The sequence below is a fragment of the Conger conger genome, chromosome 10 (assembly GCF_963514075.1).
Source record: "Conger conger chromosome 10, fConCon1.1, whole genome shotgun sequence".
NCBI lineage: Eukaryota > Metazoa > Chordata > Actinopteri > Anguilliformes > Congridae > Conger > Conger conger.
In genome coordinates this window covers 52159855-52174704 of record NC_083769.1, presented here as the reverse complement: position 1 = coordinate 52174704, position 14850 = coordinate 52159855, and positions in this window count along the sequence as shown.

Sequence of the window (14850 nt, the reverse complement as noted above, 5' to 3'; positions counted from 1 at the left end):
TTCGCGAGTCCGCCATTTCGGGATTGTTCTCGAGTCCGCGATTTCGGGAGTATTCGCGAGTCCGCGATTTCGCGAGTGTTCGCTAGTCCGCGATTTCGCGAGTCCGCGATTTCGCGAGTGTTCGCGAGTCCGCGATTTCGGGAATGTTCGCGAGTCCACGATTTCGCGAGTGTTCGCGAGTCCGCGATTTCGGGAGTCTTCGCGAGTCCGCAATTTTGCGAGTGTTTGCGAGTACGCGAGTCCGCGATTTCGCGAGTCCGCGATATAGGGAGTGTTCGCGAGTCCGCGATTTTGCGAGTGTTTGCGAGTCCGCGATTTCGCGAGTGTTCGCGAGTCCGCGATTTCGTGAGTGTTCGCGAGTCCGCGATTTCAGGAGTGTTCGCGAGTCCGCGATTTCGGGAGTGTTCACATGTCCGCTATTTCGCGGGTGTTCGCGAGTCCGCGATTTCGGGAGTGTTCGCGAGTCCGCGATTTCGGGAGTGTTCGCGAGTCCGCCATTTCGCGAGTCCGTGATTTCGGGAGTGTTCGCGAGTCCGCGATTTCGCGGGTGTTCGCGAGTCCGCGATTTCGGGAGTGTTCGCGAGTCCGCGATTTCGCGAGTCCGCAATTTCGGGAGTGTTCGCGAGTCCGCGATTTCGCGAGTCCGTGATTTCGGGAGTGTTCGCGAGTCCGCGATTTCGCGGGTGTTCGCGAGTCAGCGATTTCGGGAGTGTTCGCGAGTCCGCCATTTCGGGATTGTTCTCGAGTCCGCGATTTCGGGAGTGTTCGCGAGTCCGCGATTTCGCGAGTGTTCGCGAGTCCGCGATTTCGCGAGTCCGCGATTTCGCGAGTGTTCGCGAGTCCGCGATTTCGGGAGTGTTCGCGAGTCCGCGATTTCGGGAGTGTACGCGAGTCGGCGATTCCGCGATTTCGCGAGTCGGCGATTTCGGGAGTGTTCGCGAGTCCGCGATTTCGCGATTGTTCGCGAGTCCGCGATTTCGGGAGTGTTCGCGGGTCCGCGATTTCGCGAGTGTTCGCGAGTCCGCGATTTCGCGAGTGTTCACAAGTCCGCTATTTCGCGGGTGTTCGCGAGTCCGCGATTTCGGGAGTGTTCGCGAGTCCGCGATTTCGCGAGTCCGTGATTTCGGGAGTGTTCGCGAGTCCGCGATTTCGCGGGTGTTCGCGAGTCCGCGATTTCGGCAGTGTTCGCGAGTCCGCGATTTCGCGAATCCGCGATTTCGCGAGTCCGCGATTTCGCGAGTGTTCGCGAGTACGCGATTTCGTGAGTGTTCGCGAGTCCGCGATTTCACGAGTGTTCGCGAGTCCGCAATTTCGGGAGTTTTCGCGAGTCGGCGAGTCCGCGAATTCGCGAGTCCGCGATTTCGGGAGTGTTCGCGAGTCCGCGATTTCGCGATTGTTCGCGAGTCCGCGATTTCGGGAGTGTTCGCGAGTCCACGATTTCGCGAGTGTTCGCGAGTCCGCGATTTCGCGAGTCCGCGATATAGGGAGTGTTCGCGAGTCCCCGATTTCGCGAGTGTTCGCGAGTCCGCGATTTTGCGGGTGTTCGCGAGTCCGCGATTTCGCGAGTGTTCGCGAGTCCGCGATTTCGCGAGTCCGCGATTTCGCGAGTGTTCGCGAGTCCGCGATTTCGTGAGTGTTCGCGAGTCCGCGATTTCACGAGTGTTCGCGAGTCCGCGATTTCGGGAGTGTTCACATGTCCGCTATTTCGCGGGTGTTCGCGAGTCCGCGATTTCGGGAGTGTTCGCGAGTCCACGATTTCGCGAGTCCGTGATTTCGGGAGTGTTCGCGAGTCCGCGATTTCGCGGGTGTTCGCGAGTCCGCGATTTCGGGAGTGTTCGCGAGTCCGCGATTTCGCGAGTCCGCGATTTCGCGAGTGTTCGCGAGTCCGCGATTTCGGGAGTGTTCGCGAGTCCGCGATTTCGGGAGTGTACGCGAGTCGGCGAGTCCGCGATTTCGCGAGTCCGCGATTTCGGGAGTGTTCGCGAGTGCGCGATTTCGCGATTGTTCGCGAGTCCGCGATTTCGGGAGTGTTCGCGAGTCCGCGATTTCGGGATTGTTCTCGAGGCCGCGATTTCGGGAGTGTTCGCGAGTCCGCGATTTCGCGAGTGTTCGCGAGTCCGCGATTTCGCGAGTCCGCGATTTCGGGACTGTTCGCGAGTCCGCGTTTTCGCGAGTGTTCGCGAGTCCACGATTTCGCGGGTGTTCGCGAGTCCGCGATTTCGCGGGTGTTCGCGAGTCCGCGATTTCGGGAATGTTCGCGAGTCCACGATTTCGCGAGTGTTCGCGAGTCCGCGATTTCGGGAGTCTTCGCGAGTCCGCAATTTTGCGAGTGTTTGCGAGTACGGGAGTCCGCGATTTCGCGAGTCCGCGATATAGGGAGTGTTCGCGAGTCCGCGATTTCGCGAGTGTTCGCGAGTCCGCGATTTTGCGGGTGTTCGCGAGTCCGCGATTTCGCGAGTGTTCGCGAGTCCGCGATTTCGCGGGTGTTCGCCAGTCCACGATTTCGCGGGTGTTCGCGAGTCCGCGATTTCGCGGGTGTTCGCGAGTCCGCGATTTCGGGAATGTTCGCGAGTCCACGATTTCGCGAGTGTTCGCGAGTCCGCGATTTCGGGAATCTTCGCGAGTCCGCAATTTTGCGAGTGTTTGCGAGTACGCGAGTCCGCGATTTCGCGAGTCCGCGATATAGGGAGTGTTCGCGAGTCCCCGATTTCGCGAGTGTTCGCGAGTCCGCGATTTTGCGGGTGTTCGCGAGTCCGCGATTTCGCGAGTGTTCGCGAGTCCGCGATTTCGTGAGTGTTCGCGAGTCCGCGATTTCGGGAGTGTTCACATGTCCGCTATTTCGCGGGTGTTCGCGAGTCCGCGATTTCGGGAGTGTTCGCGAGTCCGCGATTTCGCGATTGTTCGCGAGTCCGCGATTTCGGGAGTGTTCGCGAGTCCGCGATTTCGGGATTGTTCTCGAGTCCGCGATTTCGGGAGTGTTCGCGAGTCCGCGATTTCGCGAGTGTTCGCGAGTCCGCGATTTCGCGAGTGTTCGCGAGTCCGCGATTTCGGGAGTGTTCGCGAGTCCGCGATTTCGGGAGTGTACGCGAGTCGGCGAGTCCGCGATTTCGCGAGTCCGCGATTTCGGGAGTGTTCGCGAGTCCGCGATTTCGCGATTGTTCGCGAGTCCGCGATTTCGCGAGTCCGCGATTTCGCGAGTGTTCGCGAGTACGCGATTTCGTGAGTGTTCGCGAGTCCGCGATTTCACGAGTGTTCGGGAGTGTTCGCGAGTCCGCGATTTCGGGAGTGTACGCGAGTCGGCGAGTCCGCGATTTCGCGAGTCCGCGATTTTGCGAGTGTTCGCGAGTCCGCGATTTCGCGGGTGTTCGCGAGTCCGCGATTTCGCGGGTGTTCGCGAGTCCGCGATTTCGGGAATGTTCGCGAGTCCACGATTTCGCGAGTGTTCGCGAGTCCGCGATTTCGGGAGTCTTCGCGAGTCCGCAATTTTGCGAGTGTTTGCGAGTACGGGAGTCCGCGATTTCGCGAGTCCGCGATATAGGGAGTGTTCGCGAGTCCGCGATTTCGCGAGTGTTCGCGAGTCCGCGATTTTGCGGGTGTTCGCGAGTCCGTGATTTCGCGAGTGTTCGCGAGTCCGCGATTTCGCGATTTCGCGGGTGTTCGCGACCACGATTTCGCGGGTGTTCGCGAGTCCGCGATTTCGCGGGTGTTCGCGAGTCCGCGATTTCGGGAGTGTTCGCGAGTCCGTGATTTCGCGAGTGTTCGCGAGTCCGCGATTTCGCGGGTGTTCGCGACCACGATTTCGCGGGTGTTCGCGAGTCCGCGATTTCGCGGGTGTTTGCGAGTCCGCGATTTCGGGAATTTTCGCGAGTCCACGATTTCGCGAGTGTTCGCGAGTCCGCGATTTCGGGAATCTTCGAAAGTCCGCAATTTTGCGAGTGTTTGCGAGTACGCGAGTCCGCGATTTCGCGAGTCCGCGATATAGGGAGTGTTCGCGAGTCCCCGATTTCGCGAGTGTTCGCGAGTCCGCGATTTTGCGAGTGTTCGCGAGTCCGCGATTTCGGGAATCTTCGAAAGTCCGCAATTTTGCGAGTGTTTGCGAGTACGCGAGTCCGCGATTTCGCGAGTCCGCGATATAGGGAGTGTTCGCGAGTCCCCGATTTCGCGAGTGTTCGCGAGTCCGCGATTTTGCGGGTGTTCGCGAGTCCGCGATTTCGCGAGTGTTCGCGAGTCCGCGATTTCGCGAGTCCGCGATTTCGGGAGTGTTCACATGTCCGCTATTTCGCGGGTGTTCGCGAGTCCGCGATTTCGGGAGTGTTCGCGAGTCCGCGATTTCGCGAGTCCGTGATTTCGGGAGTGTTCGCGAGTCCGCGATTTCGCGGGTGTTCGCGAGTCCGCGATTTCGGGAGTGTTCGCGAGTCCGCGATTTCGCGAGTCCGCAATTTCGGGAGTGTTCGCGAGTACGCGATTTCGCGAGTCCGTGATTTCGGGAGTGTTCGCGAGTCCGCGATTTCGCGGGTGTTCGCGAGTCCGCGATTTCGGGAGTGTTCGCGAGTCCGCCATTTCGGGATTGTTCTCGAGTCCGCGATTTCGGGAGTGTTCGCGAGTCATCGATTTCGCGAGTGTTCGCGAGTCCGCGATTTCGCGAGTCCGCGATTTCGCGAGTGTTCGCGAGTCCGCGATTTCGGGAGTGTTCGCGAGTCCGCGATTTCGGGAGTGTACGCGAGTCGGCGATTCCGCGATTTCGCGAGTCCGCGATTTCGGGAGTGTTCGCGAGTCCGCGATTTCGCGATTGTTCGCGAGTCCGCGATTTCGGGAGTGTTCGTGAGTCCGCGATTTCGCGAGTGTTCGCGAGTCCGCGATTTCGGGAGTGTTCGCGAGTCCGCGATTTCGCGAGTCCGTGATTTCGGGAGTGTTCGCGAGTCCGCGATTTCGCGGGTGTTCGCGAGTCCGCGATTTCGGGAGTGTTCGCGAGTCCGCGATTTCGGGAGTGTTCGCGAGTCCGCGATTTCGCGAGTCCGCAATTTCGGGAGTGCTCGCGAGTCCGCGATTTCGCGAGTCTGTGATTTCGGGAGTGTTCGCGAGTCCGCGATTTCGCGGGTGTTCGCGAGTCCGCGATTTCGGGAGTGTTCGCGAGTCCGCGATTTCGCGAGTCCGTGATTTCGGGAGTGTTCGCGAGTCCGCGATTTCGCGGGTGTTCGCGAGTCCGCGATTTCGGGAGTATTCGCGAGTCCGCGATTTCGCGAGTCCGCAATTTCGGGAGTGCTCGCGAGTCCGCGATTTCGCGAGTCTGTGATTTCGGGAGTTTTCGCGAGTCCGCGATTTCGCGGGTGTTCGCGAGTCCGCGATTTCGGGAGTGTTCGCGAGTCCGCGATTTCGGGATTGTTCTCGAGTCCGCGATTTCGGGAGTGTTCGCGAGTCCGCGATTTCGGGAGTGTTCGCGAGTCCGCGATTTTGCGAGAACGCGATTTCGCGGGTGTTCGCGAGTCCGCGATTTCGGGAGTGTACGCGAGTCGGCGAGTCCGCGATTTCGCGAGTCCGCGATTTCGGGAGTGTTCGCGAGTCCGCGATTTCGCGATTGTTCGCGAGTCCGCGATTTCGGGAGTGTTCGCGAGTCCGCGATTTCGCGGGTGTTCGCGAGTCCGCGATTTCGGGAGTGTTCCCGACTCCGCGATTTCGCGAGTCCGTGATTTCGGGAGTGTTCGCGAGTCCGCGATTTCGCGGGTGTTCGCGAGTCCGCGATTTCGGGAGTGTTCGCGAGTCCGCGATTTCGCGAGTCCGCAATTTCGGGAGTGTTCGCGAGTCCGCGATTTCGCGAGTCCGCGATTTCGGGATTGTTCTCGAGTCCGCGTTTTCGGGAGTGTTCGCGAGTCCGCGATTTCGGGATTGTTCTCGAGTCCGCGATTTCGGGAGTGTTCGCGAGTCCGCGATTTCGCGAGTGTTCGCGAGTCCGCGATTTCGCGAGTCCGCGTTTTCGCGAGTGTTCGCGAGTCCACGATTTCGCGAGTGTTCGCGAGTCCACGATTTCGCGGGTGTTCGCGAGTCCGCGATATAGGGAGTGTTCGCGAGTCCGCGATTTCGCGAGTGTTCGCGAGTCCGCGATTTTGCGGGTGTTCGCGAGTCCGCGATTTTGCGAGTGTTCGCGAGTCCGCGATTTCGCGGGTGTTCGCGAGTCCGCGATTTCGGCAGTGTTCGCGAGTCCGCGATTTCGCGAGTCCGCGATTTCGCGAGTGTTCGCGAGTACGCGATTTCGTGAGTGTTCGCGAGTCCGCGATTTCACGAGTGTTCGCGAGTCCGCAATTTCGGGAGTTTTCGCGAGTCGGCGAGTCCGCGAATTCGCGAGTCCGCGATTTCGGGAGTGTTCGCGAGTCCGCGATTTCGCGATTGTTCGCGAGTCCGCGATTTCGGGAGTGTTCGCGAGTCCACGATTTCGCGAGTGTTCGCGAGTCCGCGATTTCGCGAGTGTTCACAAGTCCGCTTTTTCGCGGGTGTTCGCGAGTCCGCGATTTCGGGAGTGTTCGCGAGTCCGCGATTTCGCGAGTCCGCGATTTCGGGAGTGTTCACATGTCCGCTATTTCGCGGGTGTTCGCGAGTCCGCGATTTCGGGAGTGTTCGCGAGTCCGCGATTTCGCGGGTGTTCGCGAGTCCGCGATTTCGGGAGTGTTCGCGAGTCCGCCATTTCGGGATTGTTCTCGAGTCCGCGATTTCGGGAGTGTTCGCGAGTCCGCGATTTCGCGAGTGTTCGCGAGTCCGCGATTTCGCGAGTCCGCGATTTCGCGAGTGTTCGCGAGTCCGCGATTTCGGGAGTGTTCGCGAGTCCGCGATTTCGGGAGTGTACGCGAGTCGGCGAGTCCGCGATTTCGCGAGTCCGCGATTTCGGGAGTGTTCGCGAGTCCGCGATTTCGCGATTGTTCGCGAGTCCGCGATTTCGGGAGTGTTCGCGAGTCCGCGATTTCGGGATTGTTCTCGAGTCCGCGATTTCGGGAGTGTTCGCGAGTCCGCGATTTCGCGAGTGTTCGCGAGTCCGCGATTTCGCGAGTCCGCGATTTCGGGACTGTTCGCGAGTCCGCGTTTTCGCGAGTGTTCGCGAGTCCACGATTTCGCGGGTGTTCGCGAGTCCGCGATTTCGCGGGTGTTCGCGAGTCCGCGATTTCGGGAATGTTCGCGAGTCCACGATTTCGCGAGTGTTCGCGAGTCCGCGATTTCGGGAGTCTTCGCGAGTCCGCAATTTTGCGAGTGTTTGCGAGTACGGGAGTCCGCGATTTCGCGAGTCCGCGATATAGGGAGTGTTCGCGAGTCCGCGATTTCGCGAGTGTTCGCGAGTCCGCGATTTCGCGGGTGTTCGCGAGTCCACGATTTCGCGGGTGTTCGCGAGTCCGCGATTTCGCGGGTGTTCGCGAGTCCGCGATTTCGGGAATGTTCGCGAGTCCACAATTTCGCGAGTGTTCGCGAGTCCGCGATTTCGGGAATCTTCGCGAGTCCGCAATTTTGCGAGTGTTTGCGAGTACGCGAGTCCGCGATTTCGCGAGTCCGCGATATAGGGAGTGTTCGCGAGTCCCCGATTTCGCGAGTGTTCGCGAGTCCGCGATTTTGCGGGTGTTCGCGAGTCCGCGATTTCGCGAGTGTTCGCGAGTCCGCGATTTCGCGAGTCCGCGATTTCGCGAGTGTTCGCGAGTCCGCGATTTCACGAGTGTTCGCGAGTCCGCGATTTCGGGAGTGTTCACATGTCCGCTATTTCGCGGGTGTTCGCGAGTCCGCGATTTCGGGAGTGTTCGCGAGTCCACGATTTCGCGAGTCCGTGATTTCGGGAGTGTTCGCGAGTCCGCGATTTCGGGAGTGTTCGCGAGTCCGCGATTTCGCGAGTCCGCAATTTCGGGAGTGTTCGCGAGTCCGCGATTTCGCGAGTCCGTGATTTCGGGAGTGTTCGCGAGTCCGCGATTTCGCGGGTGTTCGCGAGTCCGCGATTTCGGGAGTGTTCGCGAGTCCGCCATTTCGGGATTGTTCTCGAGTCCGCGATTTCGGGAGTGTTCGCGAGTCATCGATTTCGCGAGTGTTCGCGAGTCCGCGATTTCGCGAGTCCGCGATTTCGCGGGTGTTCGCGAGTCCGCGATTTCGGGAGTGTTCGCGAGTCCGCCATTTCGGGATTGTTCTCGAGTCCGCGATTTCGGGAGTGTTCGCGAGTCCGCGATTTCGCGAGTGTTCGCGAGTCCGCGATTTCGCGAGTCCGCGATTTCGCGAGTGTTCGCGAGTCCGCGATTTCGGGAGTGTTCGCGAGTCCGCGATTTCGGGAGTGTACGCGAGTCGGCGAGTCCGCGATTTCGCGAGTCCGCGATTTCGGGAGTGTTCGCGAGTCCGCGATTTCGCGATTGTTCGCGAGTCCGCGATTTCGGGAGTGTTCGCGAGTCCGCGATTTCGGGATTGTTCTCGAGTCCGCGATTTCGGGAGTGTTCGCGAGTCCGCGATTTCGCGAGTGTTCGCGAGTCCGCGATTTCGCGAGTCCGCGATTTCGGGACTGTTCGCGAGTCCGCGTTTTCGCGAGTGTTCGCGAGTCCACGATTTCGCGGGTGTTCGCGAGTCCGCGATTTCGCGGGTGTTCGCGAGTCCGCGATTTCGGGAATGTTCGCGAGTCCACGATTTCGCGAGTGTTCGCGAGTCCGCGATTTCGGGAGTCTTCGCGAGTCCGCAATTTTGCGAGTGTTTGCGAGTACGGGAGTCCGCGATTTCGCGAGTCCGCGATATAGGGAGTGTTCGCGAGTCCGCGATTTCGCGAGTGTTCGCGAGTCCGCGATTTCGCGGGTGTTCGCGAGTCCACGATTTCGCGGGTGTTCGCGAGTCCGCGATTTCGGGGGTGTTCGCGAGTCCGCGATTTCGGGAATGTTCGCGAGTCCACAATTTCGCGAGTGTTCGCGAGTCCGCGATTTCGGGAATCTTCGCGAGTCCGCAATTTTGCGAGTGTTTGCGAGTACGCGAGTCCGCGATTTCGCGAGTCCGCGATATAGGGAGTGTTCGCGAGTCCCCGATTTCGCGAGTGTTCGCGAGTCCGCGATTTTGCGGGTGTTCGCGAGTCCGCGATTTCGCGAGTGTTCGCGAGTCCGCGATTTCGCGAGTCCGCGATTTCGCGAGTGTTCGCGAGTCCGCGATTTCACGAGTGTTCGCGAGTCCGCGATTTCGGGAGTGTTCACATGTCCGCTATTTCGCGGGTGTTCGCGAGTCCGCGATTTCGGGAGTGTTCGCGAGTCCACGATTTCGCGAGTCCGTGATTTCGGGAGTGTTCGCGAGTCCGCGATTTCGGGAGTGTTCGCGAGTCCGCGATTTCGCGAGTCCGCAATTTCGGGAGTGTTCGCGAGTCCGCGATTTCGCGAGTCCGTGATTTCGGGAGTGTTCGCGAGTCCGCGATTTCGCGGGTGTTCGCGAGTCCGCGATTTCGGGAGTGTTCGCGAGTCCGCCATTTCGGGATTGTTCTCGAGTCCGCGATTTCGGGAGTGTTCGCGAGTCATCGATTTCGCGAGTGTTCGCGAGTCCGCGATTTCGCGAGTCCGCGATTTCGCGAGTGTTCGCGAGTCCGCGATTTCGGGAGTGTTCGCGAGTCCGCGATTTCGGGAGTGTACGCGAGTCGGCGATTCCGCGATTTCGCAAGTCCGCGATTTCGGGAGTGTTCGCGAGTCCGCGATTTCGCGAGTGTTCGCGATTCCGCGATTTCCCGAGTGTTCACAAGTCCGCTATTTCGCGGGTGTTCGCGAGTCCGCGATTTCGGGAGTGTTCGCGAGTCCGCGATTTCGCGAGTCCGTGATTTCGGGAGTGTTCGCGAGTCCGCGATTTCGCGGGTGTTCGCGAGTCCGCGATTTCGGGAGTGTTCGCGAGTCCGCGATTTCGCGAGTCCGCAATTTCGGGAGTGCTCGCGAGTCCGCGATTTCGCGAGTCTGTGATTTCGGGAGTTTTCGCGAGTCCGCGATTTCGCGGGTGTTCGCGAGTCCGCGATTTCGGGAGTGTTCGCGAGTCCGCGATTACGGGATTGTTCTCGAGTCCGCGATTTCGGGAGTGTTCGCGAGTCCGCGATTTCGCGAGTGTTCGCGAGTCCGCGATTTCGCGAGTCCGCGATATCGGGACTGTTCGCGAGTCCGCGTTTTCGCGAGTGTTCGCGAGTCCACGATTTCGCGGGTGTTCGCGAGTCCGCGATTTCGCAGGTGTTCGCGAGTCCGCGATTTCGGGAATGTTCGCGAGTCGACAATTTCGCGAGTGTTCGCGAGTCCGCGATTTCGGGAGTCTTCGCGAGTCCGCAATTTTGCGAGTGTTTGCGAGTACGCGAGTCCGCGATTTCGCGAGTCCGCGATATAGGGAGTGTTCGCGAGTCCGCGATTTCGCGAGTGTTCGCGAGTCCGCGATTTTGCGGGTGTTCGCGAGTCCGCGATTTCGCGGGTGTTCGCGAGTCCGCGATTTCGGCAGTGTTCGCGAGTCCGCGATTTCGCGAGTCCGCGATTTCGCGAGTGTTCGCGAGTCCGCGATTTCGTGAGTGTTCGCGAATCCGCGATTTCACAAGTGTTCGCGAGTCCGCGAATTCGGGAGTTTTCGCGAGTCGGCGAGTCCGCGATTTCGCGAGTCCGCGATTTCGGGAGTGTTCGCGAGTCCGCGATTTCGCGAGTCCGCGATTTCGCGAGTGTTCGCGAGTCAGCGATTTCGGGAGTGTTCGCGAGTCCGCGATTTCGGGAGTGTACGCGAGTCGGCGATTCCGCGATTTCGCGAGTCCGCGATTTCGGGAGTGTTCGCGAGTCCGCGATTTCGCGATTGTTCGCGAGTCCGCGATTTCGGGAGTGTTCGTGAGTCCGCGATTTCGCGAGTGTTCGCGAGTCCGCGATTTCGCGAGTGTTCACAAGTCCGCTATTTCGCGGGTGTTCGCGAGTCCGCGATTTCGGGAGTGTTCGCGAGTCCGCGATTTCGCGAGTCCGTGATTTCGGGAGTGTTCGCGAGTCCGCGATTTCGCGGGTGTTCGCGAGTCCGCGATTTCGGGAGTGTTCGCGAGTCCGCGATTTCGGGAGTGTTCGCGAGTCCGCGATTTCGCGAGTCCGCAATTTCGGGAGTTTTCGCGAGTCCGCGATTTCGCGGGTGTTCGCGAGTCCGCGATTTCGGGATTGTTCGCGAGTCCGCGATTTCGGGATTGTTCTCGAGTCCGCGATTTCGGGAGTGTTCGCGAGTCCGCGATTTCGGGAGTGTTCGCGAGTCCGCGATTTTGCGAGAACGCGATTTCGCGGGTGTTCGCGAGTCCGCGATTTCGGGAGTGTACGCGAGTCGGCGAGTCCGCGATTTCGCGAGTCCGCGATTTCGGGAGTGTTCGCGAGTCCGCGATTTCGCGATTGTTCGCGAGTCCGCGATTTCGGGAGTGTTCGCGAGTCCGCGATTTCGCGGGTGTTCGCGAGTCCGCGATTTCGGGAGTGTTCGCGACTCCGCGATTTCGCGAGTCCGTGATTTCGGGAGTGTTCGCGAGTCCGCGATTTCGCGGGTGTTCGCGAGTCCGCGATTTCGGGAGTGTTCGCGAGTCCGCGATTTCGCGAGTCCGCAATTTCGGGAGTGTTCGCGAGTCCGCGATTTCGCGAGTCCGCGATTTCGGGATTGTTCTCGAGTCCGCGATTTCGGGAGTGTTCGCGAGTCCGCGATTTCGGGATTGTTCTCGAGTCCGCGATTTCGGGAGTGTTCGCGAGTCCGCGATTTCGCGAGTGTTCGCGAGTCCGCGATTTCGCGAGTCCGCGTTTTCGCCAGTGTTCGCGAGTCCACGATTTCGCGAGTGTTCGCGAGTCCACGATTTCGCGGGTGTTCGCGAGTCCGCGACTTCTCGGGTGTTCGCGAGTCCGCGATTTCGGGAATGTTCGCGAGTCCACGATTTCGCGAGTGTTCGCGAGTCCGCGATTTCGGGAGTCTTCGCGAGTCCGCAATTTTGCGAGTGTTTGCGAGTACGCGAGTCCGCGATTTCGCGAGTCCGCGATATAGGGAGTGTTCGCGAGTCCGCGATTTCGCGAGTGTTCGCGAGTCCGCGATTTTGCGGGTGTTCGCGAGTCCGCGATTTTGCGAGTGTTCGCGAGTCCGCGATTTCGCGGGTGTTCGCGAGTCCGCGATTTCGGCAGTGTTCGCGAGTCCGCGATTTCGCGAATCCGCGATTTCGCGAGTCCGCGATTTCGCGAGTGTTCGCGAGTACGCGATTTCGTGAGTGTTCGCGAGACCGCGATTTCACGAGTGTTCGCGAGTCCGCAATTTCGGGAGTTTTCGCGAGTCGGCGAGTCCGCGAATTCGCTAGTCCGCGATTTCGGGAGTGTTCGCGAGTCCGCGATTTCGCGATTGTTCGCGAGTCCGCGATTTCGGGAGTGTTCGCGATTCCACGATTTCGCGAGTGTTCGCGAGTCCGCGATTTCGCGAGTCCGCGATATAGGGAGTGTTCGCGAGTCCCCGATTTCGCGAGTGTTCGCGAGTCCGCGATTTTGCGGGTGTTCGCGAGTCCGCGATTTCGCGAGTGTTCGCGAGTCCGCGATTTCGCGAGTGTTCGCGAGTCCGCGATTTCGTGAGTGTTCGCGAGTCCGCGATTTCACGAGTGTTCGCGAGTCCGCGATTTCGGGAGTGTTCACATGTCCGCTATTTCGCGGGTGTTCGCGAGTCCGCGATTTCGGGAGTGTTCGCGAGTCCACGATTTCGCGAGTCCGTGATTTCGGGAGTGTTCGCGAGTCCGCGATTTCGCGGGTGTTCGCGAGTCCGCGATTTCGGGAGTGTTCGCGAGTCCGCGATTTCGCGAGTCCGCGATTTCGCGAGTGTTCGCGAGTCCGCGATTTCGGGAGTGTTCGCGAGTCCGCGATTTCGGGAGTGTACGCGAGTCGGCGAGTCCGCGATTTCGCGAGTCCGCGATTTCGGGAGTTTTCGCGAGTCCGCGATTTCGCGATTGTTCGCGAGTCCGCGATTTCGGGAGTGTTCGCGAGTCCGCGATTTCGGGATTGTTCTCGAGGCCGCGATTTCGGGAGTGTTCGCGAGTCCGCGATTTCGCGAGTGTTCGCGAGTCCGCGATTTCGCGAGTCCGCGATTTCGGGACTGTTCGCGAGTCCGCGTCTTCGCGAGTGTTCGCGAGTCCACGATTTCGCGGGTGTTCGCGAGTCCGCGATTTCGGGAGTCTTCGCGAGTCCGCAATTTTGCGAGTGTTTGCGAGTACGGGAGTCCGCGATTTCGCGAGTCCGCGATATAGGGAGTGTTCGCGAGTCCGCGATTTCGCGAGTGTTCGCGAGTCCGCGATTTTGCCGGTGTTCGCGAGTCCGCGATTTCGCGAGTGTTCGCGAGTCCGCGATTTCGCGGGTGTTCGCCAGTCCACGATTTCGCGGGTGTTCGCGAGTCCGCGATTTCGCGGGTGTTCGCGAGTCCGCGATTTCGGGAATGTTCGCGAGTCCACGATTTCGCGAGTGTTCGCGAGTCCGCGATTTCGGGAATCTTCGCGAGTCCGCAATTTTGCGAGTGTTTGCGAGTACGCGAGTCCGCGATTTCGCGAGTCCGCGATATAGGGAGTGTTCGCGAGTCCCCGATTTCGCGAGTGTTCGCGAGTCCGCGATTTTGCGGGTGTTCGCGAGTCCGCGATTTCGCGAGTGTTCGCGAGTCCGCGATTTCGCGAGTCCGCGATTTCGCGAGTCCGCGATTTCGCGAGTATTCGCGAGTCCGCGATTTCGTGAGTGTTCGCGAGTCCGCGATTTCACGAGTGTTCGCGAGTCCGCGATTTCGGGAGTGTTCACATGTCCGCTATTTCGCGGGTGTTCGCGAGTCCGCGATTTCGTGAGTGTTCGCGAGTCCACGATTTCGCGAGTCCGTGATTTCGGGAGTGTTCGCGAGTCCGCGATTTCGCGGGTGTTCGCGAGTCCGCGATTTCGGGAGTGTTCGCGAGTCCGCGATTTCGCGAGTCCGCAATTTCGGGAGTGTTCGCGAGTCCGCGATTTCGCGAGTCCGTGATTTCGGGAGTGTTCGCGAGTCCGCGATTTCGCGGGTGTTCGCGAGTCCGCGATTTCGGGAGTGTTCGCGAGTCCGCCATTTCGGGATTGTTCTCGAGTCCGCGATTTCGGGAGTGTTCGCGAGTCATCGATTTCGCGAGTGTTCGCGAGTCCGCGATTTCGCGAGTGTTCGCGAGTCCGCGATTTCGGGAGTGTTCGCGAGTCCGCGATTTCGGGAGTTTACGCGAGTCGGCGATTCCGCGATTTCGCAAGTCCGCGATTTCGGGAGTGTTCGCGAGTCCGCGATTTCGCGAGTGTTCGCGATTCCGCGATTTCCCGAGTGTTCACAAGTCCGCTATTTCGCGGGTGTTCGCGAGTCCGCGATTTCGGGAGTGTTCGCGAGTCCGCGATTTCGCGAGTCCGTGATTTCGGGAGTGTTCGCGAGTCCGCGATTTCGCGGGTGTTCGCGAGTCCGCGATTTCGGGAGTGTTCGCGAGTCCGCGATTTCGCGAGTCCGCAATTTCGGGAATGCTCGCGAGTCCGCGATTTCGCGAGTCTGTGATTTCGGGAGTTTTCGCGAGTCCGCGATTTCGCGGGTGTTCGCGAGTCCGCGATTTCGGGAGTGTTCGCGAGTCCGCGATTACGGGATAGTTCTCGAGTCCGCGATTTCGGGAGTGTTCGCGAGTCCGCGATTTCGCGAGTGTTCGCGAGTCCGCGATTTCGCGAGTCCGCGATATCGGGACTGTTCGCGAGTCCGCGTTTTCGCGAGTGTTCGCGAGTCTACGATTTCGCGGGTGTTCGCGAGTCCGCGATTTCGCAGGTGTTCGCGAGTCCGCGATTTCGGGAATGTTCGCGAGTCGACAATTTCGCGAGTGTTCGCGAGTCCGCGATTTCGGGAGTCTTCGCGAGTCCG